General features: G+C 23.1%; 1 long non-coding RNA gene across 1 annotated transcript in view; it reads left to right on the top strand.

The window, feature by feature from the left end:
* The window catches only part of LOC130498386 (uncharacterized), a 14,009-nt gene extending 9,726 nt beyond the window's left edge, over nucleotides 1-4,283 (top strand). Inside the window, exons 3-5 of the long non-coding RNA XR_008937284.1 lie at nucleotides 1,994-2,092; nucleotides 2,273-2,354; nucleotides 4,076-4,283. This is a non-coding gene — a long non-coding RNA (uncharacterized LOC130498386). The remainder of the gene's footprint in view (nucleotides 1-1,993; nucleotides 2,093-2,272; nucleotides 2,355-4,075) is intronic.
* The last annotated feature ends 588 nt before the right edge of the window (nucleotides 4,284-4,871 follow it).

Raw genomic sequence — 4,871 nt, forward strand, 5'->3', positions numbered from 1 at the left:
GTTAAAAGAGAAGTCACTTTAGTGATTTTTGCTTAGGTGGCATTCATAGAGAGCTTCTAAGATTAATTCTCTTAAATCTTATTGGTTGAATTTTTGATAATTTCTTTTTCATTTATTTTTTATAATCGACCAAAACATTACCAAATTTGAATCCATATAATTAATACGGTCTTATTAATATAGTATATTTGATCGACACAAACATTACCAAATTTGAATCCATATAATTAATACGGTCTTAACAATGACATACTTTATGGACAAGGCATTCATATTAGAAATTTGGAAAGCTTCTCAAATATAGAAATTATAGAAAGATTAATAATATTTTATTTCTTACTTTTAATATTTATAAACTATAAAATATAATGAACGAAATTTTATATAAGATAATTATAATAGTTTTATACTCTACTTGATGAATTGTATTCGAATATAATTATATAATAATGATTTTAAATATTAAAAATCCAAAAATGTTTATTAACATTATTTTTAAATTATTTATCGTTGTTTAAAGAATAAATTTATCAGAATTTTAAAAATAATTTACAGAATGTTATAAATTATTTATAAAAAATAAATTTACTATATATTGATTGAGAAGTCACATAAGTGATTTTTATTACGTGTCGACCATAAATGAACTCTTAATTATTATAATTTTATTGGCCGATTATTTTAATTTTATTTATTATAATCCTTCTATATATTAAAAGAAAGTACATTTGCCAGCTGGCACTCTCACAGCCTTTCTCATAAGAATTCTATCGATTCTATTGGTTGATTTTTTAGAATTTCTTTTTGATTTTTTTCCCATCGACACTACTAAAAAGGGAAGCCCTCTAAATACTTACCTTATTTTGTAATTCCGATATATCATTTAATTCATCGATCCCACTATAATAGAAAAGTACCATCCAATACTAATTGTAAGGAAAAAAAAATAATTAATGACCAATTAACATCACTTTTCAAATGACTTACATAATATTATTTATAACTATTTATGGTAATTAATTGTCGAAAGTATGATATAAAGCCATTTTATTAATTCAAATAAATATTTTAGATTCCAAATGGTTTACATAATATTATTAATAACTATTTATGGTAACTAATTGTTGAAAAATATGGTATATAAAGTCATTTTATCAATTCAAATAAATATTTTGGTTTAATATTTTATGTAGTCTATAGATATATAAGAATATAAAGTCATTTTATGAAATCAAATAATTTATTTTAATTCATTGATCCCCCTATAAAAGGAAAGTAACATTGAATACTAATTGAAAAGGAAAAAATAATTTAATCCCCCTATTAACATTACTCGCGCGCAAAAATATTAGTTAATACATGTAATAATTAGTTTCTTTATTACAAATGGGAAGAATCTGTTGATCTTATTGATTGATTTTTTAGAATTTATTTTTTCGATTTATTTTAATCATCGACACTACTAAAAACGAAATAACTTTAATACTTAACTTTTGTGTTTTCTCGATTCAAAAACATCTTTTTGCGATCATTTCTCTGTTTAACTCATTAAATACTCACTAAATATTTTAGATCTCAGAGAAACAAAATTAATTGACAAGATATTTTCTCTACTAAAATCATGCATTTAAAACTTAATATTTATGGCGAGACTTGTCAACCAAAATTCTTGTGCAATCTATTCACGAGATATTCTCCTTTAGCTTTATCAACAAGATATTCCAAAAAATAATATTACGTTATAAATATAAGATTTATTGAGAATTTATTTAAAAAATTCTACTTCTTAGCTTATCATGCAAGCTAAATCAATGAGAAACGTCCATCAATTTACTATAAATAAGACATCTACAGTAGAATAAACGAAATCATTGAACTTTGTATTCTGAACTTTTATTGTTAATAATGTTCTGAATTTTTTTTTTCTTCTTATTTTAGAACATTAAGCTTTTATATTTCATGAGAGCTGATTTTTCTTTTGGTTTATATGCAGATACCCTATTATGACGATTTATCCACTGAAGCTATATATCGATTTGATTGTACACCTCTTTGATATATCATTTCGATAACATCTTTGTTCCTCAATCTGGTAAAAAAAATTTACTCAATTTGATAACATCTCTCAGTTATATCATTTCAATAGCATCTTTTGTGTTGCGAATACTTTTTTTTTTATTAGTAGAATTATATTATTGTTTAGAATTATAAGCTTCTATATACACATTGTTTTTTGATTTGCTGATTGTGATTTTGTTTTATATTTTTTCAGAGATGATTTGACGGAAGTGTTCATATTTCAGACCTCTAAGAGTTCACCATTCCGGTCCTGCAAAAGATGTGCGCTTAGAATGGTATTTTCTCTATTGTACATCAAAATTGGATAATCACATTATATTTTTAAAATATTAGTAGGATGGTATTTTCTCTACTGAAATAATATCTTATTTCCTAATCTCATGCTTTAATATTTAAACTGTAAGGGTAAGATTTTTTAATTAAATCATTAGTGTAAACTATTCCCGATATATTCTCTTTTTTTATTTTTAAAATGTAATTTTAATAACAACTAGAGCTTGACCCGTGCGGACGCACGGGTTGTTATTTTCATTTTTATATAAATGAATATTATTTAAATGTTTATTGGTTTATATTTTAAATATTTATCATATTTTAAATATTTATAAATACAACAAAGAAAATAGTGAGCCGTGCCCGCTACTACACTTTTGACAAAATATTGACCTATTGATATGTTTGAATAATATTTTTTTTAACATGAAATTATTTTTCAAATGTAATAAAAAATTTAAATATTTTGATCAGATATGTATAATACGGTGAGATTTAGATACATTAGAAAAAATATTTGGTTATAAACATTAAACATTGTTATACAAAGATATTTAAATTTTCTTGTTGAAAATAATTTATAGTAACTGAAATGATTAAACGTATATGTTAGAAATTTTTGAAATATATATAATCTTAAGTGAGATTAAATTATATTAAAAATAATATTCACTTACAAATATTTCATATTGTTCTATAAGTTGTTTAAAGATATTTAAATCTTAGCATATATAACTTTTATTGTTCAAAATAATTAATGGTAAGTCAAACATATATTTTAGGAATATTCATAATATTGTTTAATATCTAATTTAAAACTTGATTTTTGTTCAAAATAATTAATGGTAACATTATCCAAGTTTTATATAGTTAAAATCGATATCAAATTTGAATATCCCTAAAAATTAGTTAATTGGTTTAAGGAAATATATTAAATACGAAAATTAAGTTAAGTTTGATTTAGGAAATAGTTTAATAAATAGGAAAAAAATGATTCCTTAAAGATAGATTCATTTAATTATTTTAGTGGCATGCCATTGTAAACAAGTTGGAAAACTTAGGGATAATTTATATTTGTACTTCTGTTTTAATAATATAGATATATTCCATAAATAATCCTAACTTATAGGTAGATAAATTTTAAAGTTAATTTGAGAACATTCTGGTACATAGCTTATTGTGAAAGTTAAATATTTTAGTAAAGTCTAGCATTTTACTTACCTTTTGTGTTTTCTCGATTCAAAGAACATCTTTTTGAGACCCTTTTTGTGTTTAATTCATTCAATACCCACTAAATATTTTAGATGTCAGAGAAACCAAATTAATTGACAAAATATTTTCTCTCCAAAATCATGCATTTAAAACTTAATATTTATGGTGAGACTTGTCAACCAAAATTCTGGTGCAATCTATTCACGAGATGTTCTCCTTTAACTTTATCAACAAGATATTCCAAAAATAAAATTACCTTATAAGTATAAGATTTATTGAGAATTTATTAAAGAATATTTTAAATAAATCTAACTTGCGCAAGAAGACTAATATTTAATTCAAATCAGCTTATGATATTGTAGATTTAATAACTTTCTTTATTCAATTTAAATATTTATTATGAAAAATTATTTTTTTCTTCTTTTCCTTCTAAACATGTATTATACTTTACAATTGCTTATTATTTATATTTACAATAGCATACTAATGAGATGAACCTTTTCTTTTGCAGGTCCTGATGTTGCAGTCATTAGGTGATATTTCCTCTGGTTCTTTGATTTTTCAGGAACTCTTTTGTCTAAAAGAAAAAGCCAAGAAGATCATGACAGTAGTCTTGAAGATCAACACTATGTCATTTAACAATTATATTATTTCTTATTTATTATTTAGTTCTCACAATTTGCCTTGAATGAAAAATATGTCCATATTTATCACATTAATGATGATTGCAACATCACGTAACATATATTCATCATATTTAATTCAAAAGATTGATTGGTAATAATTAAAAATGATTTATGTTAACACATTAAATTCAAAAAATCTATATAGCAATAAAAAAATGTAATAAATTGTACGAATATAATATTTGATACTAACTTATCGTGCAACCATATCAGCACTGTTGTATATACATATATATATATATATATATATAATATATATATATATATATATATATATATATATATATATATATATCTTACATTTTCTTATGGTCTACATTTTAAGTTGCTTATTATTTTCAAAACTTAATCTAATGACGTTTTTTAGAAAAAAATATAACTTCTTCTGTTATCCGGAAGGACGATGATGAAGAAAATATTGAAACTATTAAAGAAGCATGTTATTGGGCATCAGCAAAAAAGATCTACGCAAGTTGTTTTGTGTCCTATTGCTAACACATAGTATCACAAATCCAGAAAACGTTTGCAATTGCTAATTGGGAAAAACTATCACAAGATATATTATGCAACCAAAGAAAAGGTACAGATAAACCAAGTTAGCTCATGTTTTTATAAAAATTA

Source organism: Raphanus sativus, chromosome 8 (assembly GCF_000801105.2).
Source record: "Raphanus sativus cultivar WK10039 chromosome 8, ASM80110v3, whole genome shotgun sequence".
NCBI lineage: Eukaryota > Viridiplantae > Streptophyta > Magnoliopsida > Brassicales > Brassicaceae > Raphanus > Raphanus sativus.